Genomic DNA, 16873 nt, shown 5'->3' on the forward strand with positions numbered 1-16873 from the left:
CAGTCAGTACATGGCTGAGTTTCAGACGAGAAACCTGTATTGGTTAGAACAACAACAATGTATCAACTTAACAGTGAAGTAAGTGTTACACCAATAGCCCACGTGTTAAAGCAATAACAGTGTCTGTTCCATACATACCTGTTAATTCTTCAAAGAACTGTGAACATTGTAGTTAGGTTTTTACTGCTCATAGATGTTCAACAGTAAACTATTGTAGCAGTATGTGGGTGATCATCTGCAAACTATTAATGAAGCTTACCGAAAGTTAAACAATGGTGCACTGGCCATATAAATGTGTTCAAGGGGGGGTTGTGAAAAGTGAAAGTAAAAGACAGTGAAATGCAAACATGCATCTGCTGGATGCATCATTTATAGTGGACAGTAGTTGCATGTCCACCCATTATTTTTTCAACCAGTACATCAACGTCAAGGACAATCAACAAGAGAAGAACCGAAGAAGGCGAACCGCTACATATGCTAGGCTTCAGCTTCTTATGCAACACACTATCTGTATTTTCAGTTACACTTAAATTGTTACGTCTTCTAGCAAGTACTTGGCATTTATGATAAACAAAATCATAATAAGTATTGAAAACAAGAATCATTTGGATTCTTCAGTCTTACATACATAAAGCCCTTAAGAGTCTTATTACTAATGAGCACATTCATAAAATCAACCTCAGACACTGAAGGAAAAATAAAAGATAAACATCTTTCTATTATTACTTATAACAATCATTTTGAGACAGACTTGCAATTCTCATGCAAAAATGCTAAAAATGCAAACAAATGTTTCCTTTTTTCAAATTTTTATATCTTGAGGGGCTGATACAGATAAAACTTCATTTTAATGTCATTCCAGTTGTTGGATAAAAATTTTGGACAAACATTCATAACTTTATATCAAGGAAATTTCTAGGAAATAATATAAAAAGGTGGCTCTTCATCCAGTATATAAACATTTGAAGTATTAATCACTTTAAACACGACTTTAAAAACATTTCTACTCATGACTTAATAGTGCATTTGTCCTTGATGATCTGCAAATGAAGGCAATTGGAATCTATGAATATTTTGTCTACAAAATTAATATCTCATGATTTATTGTTCAGGTACAAAAGTTTAGAATCAATGGAAGGATTCCGAGAGGCTTCAGGGATATGAGGAGAACCTTCCTCACAAAAACAGTGACACAACGAGGATCCTTATACTCACACAGCAACCAAAGGTACATAACTTCCATGTAATCGCCCCCTGTCTGCTCATTACAGCAGGTCATGCCAAGGCACTACTGACGTCCCTCTGAACTTACTCGTCAACTCAAACAATGAGGGGTCACTTCAACAACTCGGCTTCGCTGGACAGACACCCTCAAAGTCACATACACTGGAGGCTGGACCAATCCTGTCTGTCACTTGGACACCCGTCTTCACGCCACAGTCATTGTCAACACACTTTCATATGTTTATGCAAACACCACCTGTCTCACCTGCTGACTAGTCAACATGTGCTGTCTCTTTGGATTTGCAACAATCCTCAAGCAAGATCAACAGACATGCATCACTAATGATAATGATTATCTCAAATTTCTTATTCATTCACAGAGAATACAGGGTTATTACAAATGATTGAAGCGATTTCACAGCTCTACAATAACTTTATTATTTGAGATATTTTCACAATGCTTTGCACACACATACAAAAACTCAAAAAATTTTTTTAGGCATTCACAAATGTTCGATATGTGCCCTTTTAGTGATTCGGCAGACATCAAGCTGATAATCAAGTTCCTCCCACACTCGGCGCAGCATGTCCCCATCAATGAGTTCGAAAGCATCGTTGATGCGAGCTCGCAGTTCTGGCACGTTTCTTGGTAGAGGAGGTTTAAACACTGAATCTTTCACATAACCCCACAGAAAGAAATCGCATGGGGTTAAGTCGGGAGAGTGCGGAGGCCATGACATGAATTGCTGATCATGATCTCCACCACGACCGATCCTTCGGTTTTCCAATCTCCTGTTTAAGAAATGCCGAACATCATGATGGAAGTGTGGTGGAGCACCATTCTGTTGAAAGATGAAGTCGGCGCTGTTGGTCTCCAGTTGTGGCATGAGCCAATTTTCCAGCATGTCCAGATACACATGTCCTGTAACGTTTTTTTCGCAGAAGAAAAAGGGGCCGTAAACTTTAAACCGTGAGATTGCACAAAACACGTTAACTTTTGGTGAATTGCGAATTTGCTGCACAAATGTGTGAGGATTCTCTACCGCCCGGATTCGCACATTGTGTCTGTTCACTTCACCATTAAGGAAAAAATGTTGCTTCATCACTGAAAACAAGGTTCGCACTGAATGCATCCTCTTCCATGAGCTGTTGCAACCGCACCGAAAATTCAAAGCGTTTGACTTTGTCATCAGGTGTCAGGGCTTGTAGCAATTGTAAACGGTAAGGCTTCTGCTTTAGCCTTTTCCGTAAGATTTTCCAAACCGTCAGCTGTGGTACGTTTAGCTCCCTGCTTGCTTTATTCGTCGACTTCCGCGGGCTACGCGTGAAACTTGCCCGCACGCGTTCAACCTTTTCTTCGCTCACTGCAGGCCGACCCGTTGATTTCCCCTTGCAGAGGCATCCAGAAGCTTTAAACTGCGCATACCATCGCCGAATGGAGTTAGCAGTTGGTGGATCTTTGTTGAACTTCGTCCTGAAGCGTCATTGCACTGTTATGACTGACTGATGTGAGTGCATTTCAAGCACAACATACGCTTTCTCGGCTCCTGTCGCCATTTTGTCTCACTGCGCTCTCGAGCGCTCTGGCGGCAGAAACCTGAAGTGCGGCTTCAGCCGAACAAAACTTTATGAGTTTTTCTACGTATCTGTAGTGTGTCGTGACCATATGTCAATGAATAGAGCTACAGTGAATTTATGAAATCACTTCAATCATTTGTAATAGCCCTGTATGTATACATACTGACAATCATGTGAATATTTAATTTCCCACAATAAGTATAAAGGCATGTGAGCCGTATAGGTACAATACTCTACAACAGACTGACAATCAACATCAGAAAGTCAGAATATGAAAACAGATTTAAAGTAGAATTTAAAGAATTTCTATTTGAACAATGTTTTTACTCAGTAAATAACTATTTATGCCAATAAATAATTATGATAATGTTTATATTAAAGCAAAACTGAAAACACTGCCTTTCATCCCCTAAAGTTTCTGTTAGTTTTGTATATCTGATGGACAGCTGCTGAGTGTGGTAAAATCTTTACTGAATTATTGTAGTGAATATAAGGGTTTCCTGTTTAGGGAAGACAAAAGTAAAGCCTTAGGGCAAACAGACTATGCAGTTACATTAATGTTAGTATACAAGCATAAAAAGTTGTATTACTGTGTCCTGAATGACCAAGTATTATTCTTTGTACATTTTTTGTAAATTTTGTGTTGTTTATTCTGTGTACTACTTAATCTAAAAATTTGTATGTTCCTTTTGCACAAATTATTTCTCATAAATTTACATGTACTTTTGGATAATATCCATACAATATTTATTGTCTATGGATGGATAAGTAAATAAATAAATAAAATAATAAAATAAAATAAATGTTCTAATATCTGTAAGTTTTTTCAACATTTATGGGATACAACTATGCAAGCAATTGGTCCAGATTGTCTGTGATGTATCTGACACAGTCAACGACAGTCCATGTTCAGAATTTACATATGGTAAAAGTCAGTGTTTCATTCTGCGGTTTGTTTAAGTTCTCACTCCTCTACCCAAAATATGACGATGCACTGCTCACAAGAGATTAGTATTTAAAATTCAACATATTCCACCTTTCATAACATGATTGAATTGTTTGAAAATTAATATAATTGTTCAATGATATATTACAAAATAGATGAGAAGTTATGTCAGAGTATGGGTGCTCTGCCTGGGATTATGTTCAAGTGAGTTTGAAATACTGATTAGATGTCACATTGCATAGAAAATTTGGTGTGTGTGTGTGTGTGTGGGGGGGGGGGGGGGGGGGTTTGAGGAGGAGGTGAGGAGGGGGTGAGAGACAGGGAGTGTGTGTGTGTGTATGTGTGTGTGTATGTGTGTGTGTGTGTGTGTGTGTGTGTGTGTGTGTGTGTGAGAGAGAGAGAGAGAGAGAGAGAAATGCAAAAACTGATTTTGAACTTCATGTAAAAAACAGTGTACAAAACGATCAGTCAGGGCCTGCCTTGTCTTTTTACATTTATACACAGTCGGAAACATGCAAGCTATCTTTAAGTCAGATTCCAGCTGCCCGATGCCTTCAGGTTGCTGTACTGGGGTGTCATGTTGTCAGAGAGTCTGGCAGTTCACATGGGACACCTCAGGTGTCAATTGTTATGCCCATGGGCTATGTTGCCGAGGTACCTTGATGTGTACCCTGCTTTCACTGCAGGGTGAGTGGAGAGTGGCAAAGTGTTTGTGCCACTCGAGGCAGACAGTCAGCGTGAAAGATGGCCATCTATCCTTACTCCTTTGCCTTTGTGTGTGGACAGGTGACCACTCCTTCAGCAGGGTATGTATAAGTAGGCACATGGTGGGAGGGGTTTGCTAGTTATCGGATGCTCCAATGTTAGGTGCACTATGGAGCCCATTGGAGAAATAACCTCAAAGGCCAAAAGATATCCACTGTGCACTTGGCATTTATGTCAGGTGGCCTCATTACAAGTTGTGGCTCATGTTGGCATCAACGACTTCTGCCACTTGTGTTCTAAGGCCATCCTCAATTTGTGTGGGCAGCTGGCGGTGGTGGTGAAGAATGTGGCCTCGCTTGCAGTGTGCAAGCAGAGCTCACAATCTGTGGCATTGTTTCAAGAATTGACCAGGTTCCTTGTTTGGATTCAAGTGGAGGAACCAAAGTCTACACTGATTCTGTGATGATTTTGGCTGCAGATTTCTGGACCTGTGTTATGGGGTGGAGTTTTTTTAGACTAGGTGGTAATTAGAGCTCCTTTGCTGAAGGCTCTCCAGTCAATATGCAGAGAGCAAAATCAAACCACGTACAAAGTAAAGAGACTTTGACCGAGAAATTTCAACAGTAAATTGTTGAAATATTCATAATAAAGGTCCTTACTGCCCTCCATGAAAACTGTTGCATTCAATGTGTGGGGGAGGAGGGGGACAGATTACAGATTAGATGCCATAGGAGAGGTAGTGTCCACTGTAGTCAACAGAATTATTGTGTCTATTGACGTAAAAATTCAGTCTTATTGCTAAGTTATCTGGATGCAAGTAATAGAGCTACCAGCCATTCAATTCCACTGTGACAGTTTTAGAATCATTCAAAGAACTTCTAAGTGCAATAGTGCAGAAAGACGTACATCAAGTAATATTATCTGGAGGTGCTTTTAACCTGTAAGGACTGGGACATCTGTAGATTCATTGCAGGTAGTGTGGACAGGCAGTCTTATGAAGTACTTTTGAACACGAGTTCTGAAAACTGCCTTGAACAACTAGTTAGACAGTCCTTGTGCAATGGAAATACTTAAGACATTATAGCTACAAATTGTCCTGACCATATTGATTGCTTCAGTATAAATACATGGACTGTGATCATGGTATCAACATAGTGATGCTGTTTACTAAAATTAATAAAGCCATCAAGGCGGCCAGATGTGTATTTTTACTAGAAAGAAAAGGTAAGCAGTCAGCTGACCATCACACAGACTCCCATTCGGAAGTTAATGTATAGGCATCCCAGGTGTAGAGAAGCAGGTTAAAGAGGTGAACACAAATAAGTCACCAAGTCTGGATGGAACCCCAATTCGTTTTACAGAGAGTAATCTATGACATTGGCCACTTAATAGTTGGCATTTATTGCGAATTTCATGCTCAGAACAAAGTTCCTAGCAACAGGAAAAAAGTGCAGGTGACTCCTGTATATAAGAAGAGTAAAGGAATGGATCCGCAAAATTGCAGAGCAATATACTTTGCTTGGTTTGCTGCAGAATTTTTGAACATATTCTGGGTTTGAGGATAATAAACTCCCTTGAGTCAGTAAAGATTATGTCCACAAATCAGCATATATTTATGAGACATCACACATGTGGAACTCAGCTTGCCTTTTTCTCCCTTGATATCCTTTGAACCATGGATGAAGGGCAACAGGCAGATTCCATATTCCTAGATTTCCAGAAAGCATTTAACACACTGCCACACTGCAGATTGTTAATGAAGTTATGAGCATGGAATGGGTTCTGAGATATGTGAATGGCTCAAAGACTTCTTAAGTAATAGAGCCCAGTACATTGTCCTCAGTGACGAGTGTTCATCAGAGACAAGGGTATTGTCAAGAGCATCCCAGGGAAGTGTGATATGATCATTCATATTCTCTGTTTACATAAATGATCTGATGCACAGAGTGAGCAGTAATCTGCAGCTTTTTGTTGATGAGACAGTGATGTACAGAAGGTGTCATCATTGGAGATTGCAGGAGGATACAAGATCACTTAGACAAAACCTCTAGTTGGTGTGATGGACGGCAGCTTGCTCTACACATAAAAAACATTAAGTTAATGCAGATGAGTGCAAAAAATGACCCTGTAATGCCCGAATACAGCTTTAGTAGAGTGTTGCTTGACACAGTCAAATTGATTAAATATCAAAGCATAATGTTGCAAAGTGATATAAAATGGAATGAGCATGTAAGTACAAGGGTTGGAGCTTAAATAGTGGCAGCTATTTATTCACAACTAATACAAAAGAGCTACATGTCTGCACCTGTTACTGTCCTTCAAAGTAATCACCAGCGTTGTGTAGAGCCTGTTCCCAGTGATGTGGAAGGCATAGTATACTATTAGCAGAGCCTGTTCTTTCGATGGTGCGAATGGAGCAGTCTACTGCCTGTTGAATCTCTGGAACAGTTCTGAAGTGAACGCCATGGAGTGGTTCCTTCATCTTCGGAATCAAATCAAAGTCACAAGGACTTAAGTCGTATTACTGTTCACTTTTGGAGCATCACCTGCAACCAGCTCTACGAAAGAACTGGCGACATTTTCTGTGCAACCCACCCACCATTTTGCACGACAATGCATGGGCACATACAGCACATGCTGTGGCTGCTCTGTTCGGTCGATGGGAACGGAAAGTACGGTACCATCCACCATACTCCCTGGACTCCCTGTGACTTTGATTTGATTCGAAAGATGAGGGAACCACTTGGTGGCATTCGCTTCAGAACTGTTCCAGAGATTCAACAGCCAGTAGACAGCTCCATTCACACTATCAACATAACAGGCTCTGCTAATGGTATACTATGCCTTCCACATCGCTGGCAAGGGGTTCTACATAATACTGGTGACTACTTTGAAGGACAGTAACAAGTACAAATAATGTAACTCTTTTGTATCGGTTGTGAATAAATAGTTGCCACTATTTAAGTTCCAACCCTCATATGATAATATGGAAGGTGAGTAAAGGAGACCAAATATAGCACACTGGTGCAACTTATTCTTAAACACTGTTCAAGTGTTTCAGATGCCCAAAGCAATTCAGAGGCAAGCTGCTAGATTTGTCAATGGTATGTTGATTCAGATGTGACTATTATAGAAATGCTTCATGAACCCAAATGGCAGTTGACATGGGACACCTCAGGTGTCAATTGTTATGTCCATGGGCTATGTTGGTGAGGGAAGACAATATTCTTTTTTGGAAACAGTACTGAGAAAATTCAGAGAATCTGCATTTGAGTTGGCTGCTGAATGATTCTACTTACATTTTGCATAAGGATCAGGAAGCTAAGATAAGAGAAATTAGGGCTTGTACAGAGGCATGTAGACAGTTGTTTCCCCCTCACTCTATTTGCAAGTGGAACAGGAAAGGAAATGATTGGCAGTAGTACAATGCACTCTTTGCCATATACCATACAGTGGTTGCCAGAGTATGTATGCAGCTGTGAATCTATATGAGGTCTGTCTTTCCAGAGCAAATTCCACTCATCATTGAGTAGTTCCACTACAGAACTCAAACTAAAATCAGTTCTTCATTAGAAACATAATAGGACTAGTAAGAGTGATAAAATACATGGGCACAATGGAAAGGTTACAAATTCCACTGCATTGTAATCTACCATAAATGTTAAGTACTACAAAAAATTTTATTTATTATTTCACATGCAAAGATGATGCAAGATGAACATCAACAAAAGCAAAACAAGGATAATGGAATGTAGTCTAATTAAGTCGGGTGATGCTGAGGGAATTAGATTAGGAAATGAGGCACTTAAAGTAGTAAAGGAGTTTTGCTATTTGGGGAGCAAAATAACTGATGATGGTCGAAGTAGAGAGGATATAAAATGTAGGCTGGCAATGGCAAGGAAAGCGTTTCTGAAGAAGAGAAATTTGTTAACATCCAGTATTGATTTAAGTGTCAGGAAGTCATTTCTGAAAGTATTCGTATGGAGTGTAGCCATGTATGGAAGTGAAACATGGACGATAAATAGTTTGGACAAGAAGAGAATAGAAGCATTCGAAATGTGGTGCTACAGAAGAATGCTGAAGATTAGATGGGTAGATCACATAACTAATGAGGAAGTATTGAATAGGATTGGGGAGAAGAGAAGTTTGTGGCACAACTTGACCAGAAGAAGGGATCGGTTGGTAGGACATGTTCTGAGGCATCAAGGGATCACCAATTTAGTATTGGAGGGCAGCGTGGAGGGTAAAAATCGTAGAGGGAGACCAAGAGATGAATACACTAAGCAGATTCAGAAGGATGTAGGTTGCAGTAGGTACTGGGAGATGAAAAAGCTTGCACAGGATAGAGTAGCATGGAGAGCTGCATCAAACCAGTCTCAGGACTGAAGACCACAACAACAACATGCAAAACACCAGTCATTATTTTTGTTTCTTGATTTTGTATAAGTGTTTATAAAAGTTGTCTGAAATGATGCCCACAGATGACAATGAAACACCAGTAGGCAGTGTACATGACAGAGAAACCTCTGACTTAGATCAACTCATCACCAGGACGATGGGAGTGGGGTGGGGTTTGAGGGGTGGGGGTGTGAGGATATAACCCATCACCTGGAGGTGGGGAGGGGACCATGACTTGAATTAATCAATCAGCAGTGCAAAGGAAGAAACAAAAACTGGAGACCATGGTGAGATTTTATAAGCTGCTGCAGCTATTGGAACACAATAAGATTCAAAAATATCAGTAGAAACAGAAAACTTGGTGAAAAAAACATATTTTTAAACAAAGAATCGACCCACTAACACCATTATTTTTCAGTGTACAATAAAATAGATTGTATTGTATTGTACTGTATGTTAACCGAGGACCTAGAAACGACGGAGAGGCTCTGTCCCCGCCGCAGCCGCAGTGGTCCACAACCCCACAACGACTACCGCAGTCCACTTCACCCCTCCACCGCCCCACACCGAACCCAGGGTTAGTGCGCAGTTTGGCCCCTGGTGGACCCCCCAGGGAACGTCTCACACCAGACGAGTTAACCCCTATGTTTGGGTGGTAGAGTAATGGTGGTGTACGCATACGTGGAGAACTTGTTTGCGCAGCAATCGCCGATATAGTGTAACTGAGGCAGAATAAGGTGCACCAGCCCGCATTAGCCGAGGCAGATGGAAAACCACCTAAAAACCATCCACAGACTGACCGGTTCACCGGACCTCGACACAAATCCGCTGGGTGGATTCGTGCCGGGGACCAGGCACTTCTTCCCTCCCGGAAAGCTGTGCGTTAGACCGCATGGCCAACCGGGCGGGCATACAATAGATACTCCTGTATGATCGTTACACGTAATAAATCCCGATGCGCAGCTATTCAACTCGATGGAAAAGATCAGCTGATCAATGATGACTTCAATGGATCACAACACTGCAACAGAGGCAGCATAGCAGCAGTGATGGCCTGACCATTGCCAATGCCTGCCTTGTGGACATCACAGCATTCCATGGACACTTGCCACCGATTGCATAACAATGCTTTCAATCTTCTGTCATAGAAATGCAATGACAAACTCTTGTTTTGTAAAACACAGTTATGTAATTTGAAAACTGAAATTAAAACTCTATAACACAATTAAACTGAAATACAAACTTTTAATAGCATAAACTGAAGAGCATAAAGGATCCAATGAAAAGGCAGTGTCAAAAATATAATGGAATTCATGACCTTAATATGAATGAACTTTAAATTAAAAAAAAAAAAAAAAAATCAAAATATCACGAAAATGTGTACAAAAGTTAATTTTTGTTATCTTGCAAGTAAAAATACTAACTACAGTAGTGAAAGAGTGAGGTGTGTGATCTATGAAAGGAGACATGACACAAGAAGGTGGTGTTTAAGAAAAGTGAAAAACACTCCACAGTTGTTGGAAATCTGTCAGAGGTATTGCAGAAATATCTTGGTCCTCAAGTAACAATATTAGTGTCACATCCATTGTGCAGGAATTGCTACACTCACTATAAGAAGAAATTTAGTGATAACCCACCTAAATGATCACCATCACCAAAATGTGAAACCGAAGAAGACAGTGCAGATGTTTATATTCCTGGTTGTGACGTTGTTGATGCATTGAATGTTAGCATTTCTGCTGTAGCCCCTACTATATCCCCCCTTAAACATCCAGGAAAGATAAGAAGCACAAGAAGACAACAGTATGTTAAAAAAGTGGAAGGAACTGAAACAAGTTTTACACAAGCAGCATCTTCAAAACTTTAAGTGTATAATGTACATGCACTTGGTACGGAACCTGAAGTACAGTTACTGACATGAATCAGGTAACTACTCTACGCAGCAGATACAGAAATGCACACCCACTTCCTCACATTATTTGATTTTTAAAAGCTCATAAAATAAAGACTGGAAAAGGTATTTGGGGATGTCCAGATTCTTCCTGTGGGCATCCATTGCAAGATGATACGCTTACTGTTGCTCCGGAATATTATCTAAGTGATGATAAAGATTGCAGCAGGGAAAGTCCTAGCCAGGTTGATGCTATCTCTGTTAGTGAAAATGGTGAAAAATTTTAAAAAGTTGAAAGATGTATGACAAGATTAATAAGAGAAGTACATCTCCTAATGAAAAAGGAGAAACCAAATTGAAAAAGTGGTCTCACAAAATTCTACTCCTTATGGCCAAAATGCATAAAATACCAGACACTGAAGGAAGTATGCACATCTGTTTACTGCACTAATTTGAAACTTGTTCATTTTGTCATAAGCCATGTTGCAGGATAAAAGTATACAAAGATGGATTTGATGCTTTTGTGTATCTGTCAAGAGCTACAGGATAAATGTTGGTTGCAGGAGTGTGCAATGTGTCCTGGTGCTGAAGTGATGAGTGTTCAAGCATACACCCTCAGGATAATGACAATGACATAACTTATGCATTGTGGGAGGGAGGAGAGTTGTTGAAAAAGATAGTAGAGCTAAAGAAGCTTGTTACAGAAGTTAGGAATTGGGTCATGAAAGGAATAGCTCACCATCATATCCAGAGTATGCAGAGACAGGTCATATCACGAATAAAAGCAGGATACTGACACATTAGTTCTTCATTTAAACTTTGCTGAGAACTGGTCTGTTGCTTTGCAGAATGAAATTCAAAGTTATCACTGGCACACATGACAGGTATCAATATTCACATGTGTTGTACACTTCCTTGGAACATCACACTGTTTTCCTACTGTCACTGATGATCTTACTCATGACAGTTCACACGCATACTACACCATCAGCACGATAATTGATGACACAGAATCAAGAGGCCAAGTATTTTCTACACATGTGTGTGTGACTGACGAAGCAGGATCTCATTTTAAAAATCTCTTTCAGCTTTCTGAGCTCGGTCAACACTGTAGTAGAGGAATTAAGATAAAAAATGGATATTTTCAGAAACAGGTCATGGAAAAAGTGCACATGATGGAGTAGGAAGTCTCTGTAAACATCTTGCAACAAGATTTAATCTCCAGCATGAAGCTGTTGATGCTCTAAGAGAAGCTACTGTATTTGTACACACCACATCAACATTAGTAACAAAATGGAACTCTTAATTCTAAATCAAAGTAAATTGAGGGAATTCCATTTAAAAAAGGGAGAAGAGTGGTCTGCTATGAAGCCTGTAGTAGGAACTCAATCAAGTCACTAATGGGTTGCATCCCGGAGTGCAAGAACAGTTCTCCACAAAATGCAGTTTGTCACTCTATGTGAAATGCAGAGACCACACTATACATTAGAAGACTCTGTAGTGAGCCACTTAATTTCTTGCGTGTGTGACAATCAGTGGTGGGTGGGACAGATAATAAGTGTCTCCCATGAGCTGCAAGGTATAACCGTCTCCTTTATGACACCTCATGGTCCTGGTAATGCTTCCAAATGACCATAATTAGAAGATCAGTATGTAGTTCAAATTTCCCAAATACTGCTCTTGTTCGATCATCCTTGTTCGTGGCAAATTCAGCTCAACTATACAAGTTAACAGCTCGGCTATTCAAGTTCAATGAGAAGCAGACGAAAAAAACAAATGAACTCTTTTCAACAGTGCAGTGCTGACTGTTACATTGTAGGCAATTTGAATTCATGGAAAGTCATGAAGAAGTAATATCATGACAGAAGACAATAATAATTTATGAATAATATCATCAAAAAGAAAAAATGGGTCTAAATATTCTATATATCTCATTTTTGTTATAAAATGGTTTCAAGAAAATTATGAATTGTTGTCTCACTCATTTATAAAGTTGTAAAGCAATTATTTTGATCAGAAATATCAGTTTTGCATGGCATTTACTTAAAATCAGTGATCACTTTAGATATTTAAGTGTCCATGATTTTTTGACCTTGAGAGCAGAGCTAGGTCTACCTAAAAAAATTTCTCACATTACGTAACGGACAAATATTGCCCACTCTGATTTTAGATTCCCTGTCACTATTCATATTTTCAAAACATAATTTCGAAATTTGCAAAAAGTTACAAATTTTTATAGGTCTATTTAAAAAAATTTTCAGCAGTGTTATATGTTAATTATGTCTCATGGTATTGGGAACAAAGTATTTATTGCAAATAGATACAGATCACTATCATTTTTGGTCTTTTTATTATAATTTTTCAATTTTCCCTTTATGACATTTTCACATATACTCTCATTTAAAGAGGTCTGCATTTTCATGTAAGCTTTCAACCACAGCCTTCACCAGAAAAAATGAGAAATACACACCATTAATTTACACACACAAGCACACCTCATGCATACATGCATTCCGGTCCAAGCTGCAGGAGTTGGCAGTCATGTGTGTGAGAGTTGTGCTTGTGTATGCAAATGCATTCTGGTCTGAGCTGCAGACATTGGTGGTCATGTGTAAATAAACAGTGGTGTGAGAGAGCAGTGCAAACAGACTTGGAGAATTATTCATCGATCCTAATAAATTTTTAAATGATAAATGTCTAGGGAGGGATGGTTTTCATTTGAACAGACTAGGCTCTGCAGTTTTAAGTAAAATGTATATGGATGTTTGCAAAATCATAAACAAGGGAAACTAATATATCTTGATGGGGGTAGTAAACTATTTAAACACATTTCTGCCTCTAAGACATCACAAAGTTGTGAAAAGGCAGTTTTTTAGGAGGAACGTCCTGAAGAAACAAAAAACAAAACAGGTGTCAAAGTGTTACATTAAAACATTCAGTACCTAAGCAAAAAGTGCATACAGTTACAGCAAGCACTAAGTGAGATGTAGTTATTCTTACAGAACATAAAGTGTCTAATACTTTAACTACAATGACTAAATTCGACAACTATACTCTGAGTAGTAATTTCTGTCGAACAGAACATAAAAGTGGGGGAGCTGCCATATACTGTAAGGTCCATCTACATGTCACAAAACTGGATTTTATCACAGAACTTAGTGTGGAAATGACATTTGAAATTTCAGCAATACAGAAACTTTCTTGTCAAAGAAAAGTGCTACGAGAAACCCAACATGGTTTTAGGAAAGGCTATTCAACATCATCTGCCATATGTAATGTAGTACATATGATACTTATGAAATTATATGAAACAGAAAGGGTGGCATGTTTGTTCCTAGATTTATCACGTGCATTCGACACAGTATCATTTGAGCTGCCACTTGAGAAACTGGAAACTTATGGTATTAGAGGAATAGCCAAAAGTCTCATACAGTCATACCTACAAGACAGACATCAGGTCACACATGCCACACACAAAGTGGGCAATGTTATTAAGAAGTACTGCTCCAGTCCAGCAATAGTAAAGTATGGTGTGCCCCAAGGGTCAGTTCTAGGTCCTTTATTGTTCATACTATATGTTACTGATCTGCCCGCAGAAACACAACAGTAAGGTACTTAACTATGCGGATGACACAACCATTGTTAACTGGGAAACCAGCAAGAATGATTTGGCCCAAAATTGTTCTGATGTCTTATTTTGATTGAAGATGTGGTAATGCAAGACGGCGCCGGGTAAAAAGTGTACAAATTGCTGATCCTGCAGTTTGCAACAAATTTCGGACCGTAATAAGTGCAAAATATATTCAAGAAGAGTTTACGAGGTATTCTGTGTATTAACTGTAATTACTGGTACCATGCAAAATTAACCTGAAATACTTCAACAGTGAAGAACAGTGGACATGCCGCCAGTGCATCATACCAGTTACTGAATACAAAGTAAACAATACTCTAAAAACGCAGGATCACATAATTACGTAATTGAAACAAGAAATAATGGACCTCAAACTCAAGCATGAAAGCCTACTGGTGAAGTATCATGAACCATTAGTGAAGTGTAATGAACTTGAACTGGCAGTAACCAATAAAACCACGAACAATGAACTCATTATCCGCACCCCGAACGTAATATCGGTAAAAAAAAACTGGCATTTGATGGGACAGCGTACTATGAGAAATAGTCAAGCCGTAAATCGTGCTCAGAATGCAATGCTCAGAAATCGTGTGTTGTCTAGTGCTACGTGTGATCGTAGCCTTGTACAATCTGCATGTAAACAAACTGCAACGAAAAGCAAAGCAAATGTGAGGGTAGGCCTATGTGAAATGGATCCAGAAAGTGATTTTAAAAGTGTAACTTCTGATAACCGCCTGGTGCAACATGCTAGCAAGGTCAATTTACAGTCAAACTTCGCACAAGATCTTACGCAAAAATTAACCCAAAGTGAACAATCCACCACAAAGTGTATGAGTAATTTGCCAATGAACATAATTTCTCAAGCACCAATATATGTGCAGGACAAAAACGGAAGAAATTCCAGAATGTTACATAACAAGAAATTCTCGGAAAAAATTAAAGTACTAATATTAAGTGACAGTCATGGAAGAGGACTTGCTCAAATACTGCAAGACAAACTACAGCCCTCATACCAGGTAAAAAGCATAGTAAAACCTGGCGCCCCACTAAAAGAGGTGGTAAAAAACGCAGAAAATTTGACAAGAAGCTTCAGCACACTACGTGATACTTTGATTGTAATAGGGGTTCTAATGACATAGACAAACCTCTCGATCTAATGTTGGAACATGTGGTAAACCACTGGAACCAATACTCACTCTAAGTCACAAAATTAATATCATTATCCCATCCTATACCCAGGAGATATGATGTTCATAATTGAAATAGTAAAATTAATACTGCAAACCTCCACCTGATACAAGCACTGAATTTAGCAAAACATGCACACAAAAAAAGAATTGCTGTGAACTTTGAAATAGAGAGACTAGTCAGAAACCACTTCACAGCACATGGTTTACACCTAAACAAATATGGCAAGGAGATTATCTGCAATAGACTGGCCTTCCTGACAACTATGGGGGACAATAAGAAACCAAAAGTCAGAAACCATACGCAGACGCTAATAAGCAATTGGATAAAGACAAACAAGTTGGGAAATAAAAAGAGTAATAGTGGCCATACTGTGCAAACTACACTAGACAAATGGGTCACGAAGTCACAGAGACAAAACACAAACCCCCTGACCCCTGAAACAGGTCAGAGACCTGAAAGGATCAATAATGTGATGGTGAACATTATCTAGACACCCCTCCAAAACGTCATGTGATGCCTCAGCAGTGTGAAGTGCATGTGGATACTTTTCAGGCCCACCTGGAAGATGAGTCAGCTGCCAAGGACAACCAACAGAACCAGCACAACTGCTCGGAAGTAAACATACCTGGAATACAGCACAATTTAAACTAAAGGTCAGTGACACAGTAAATATGACTTTGAGCACCCTGAGTAATACCCACTCAGACCTGAAAATCTATTATCACAATGTCCAATCCTTGAGCAACAGAACTGATGACTTAAGCATTTTGCTGACCAGTGAACTCGGTGATATCTCAGTAATATGCCTAGCAGAGCACTGGCTCTGCACTGATGTAGTTAAGTTAATCTCACTACCAAACTTCAAATTGTGTGAACACTACTCCAGATCAAATGATGGACATGGTGGGGTTGCCATCTTCATCAAACAACACATTGAATATAGCCCACTTCTTATCCTAAAGGAAATAGGAACAGACAAGATCTTTGAATGTGCAGCCATAAAGCTTACAGATCTAAATCTAATTGTAGCTACAATTTACCGTCCCCCCTCCAGTAGTATTAATGATTTTCTGTCACAAATAGATTTGTTTCTATCCAAAATAAGTCAGTGCAAACAGGATGTGATTATATGTGGTGAATTTAACATAGACTTTCTCACCCACAACAGAAACTTATAATCTGCATGGCCTTGCAAACGAGCCCACTAGAATAACACCCACATCCAAGACAGCTCTAGACCAAATTTTTGCAAATAGAAATAAACTTAACCCGACTCTAGAAGAATACAATGCAGGGATTCAGCGACCAC

This window comes from Schistocerca piceifrons, chromosome 2 (genome assembly GCF_021461385.2).
Source record: "Schistocerca piceifrons isolate TAMUIC-IGC-003096 chromosome 2, iqSchPice1.1, whole genome shotgun sequence".
Lineage (NCBI taxonomy): Eukaryota > Metazoa > Arthropoda > Insecta > Orthoptera > Acrididae > Schistocerca > Schistocerca piceifrons.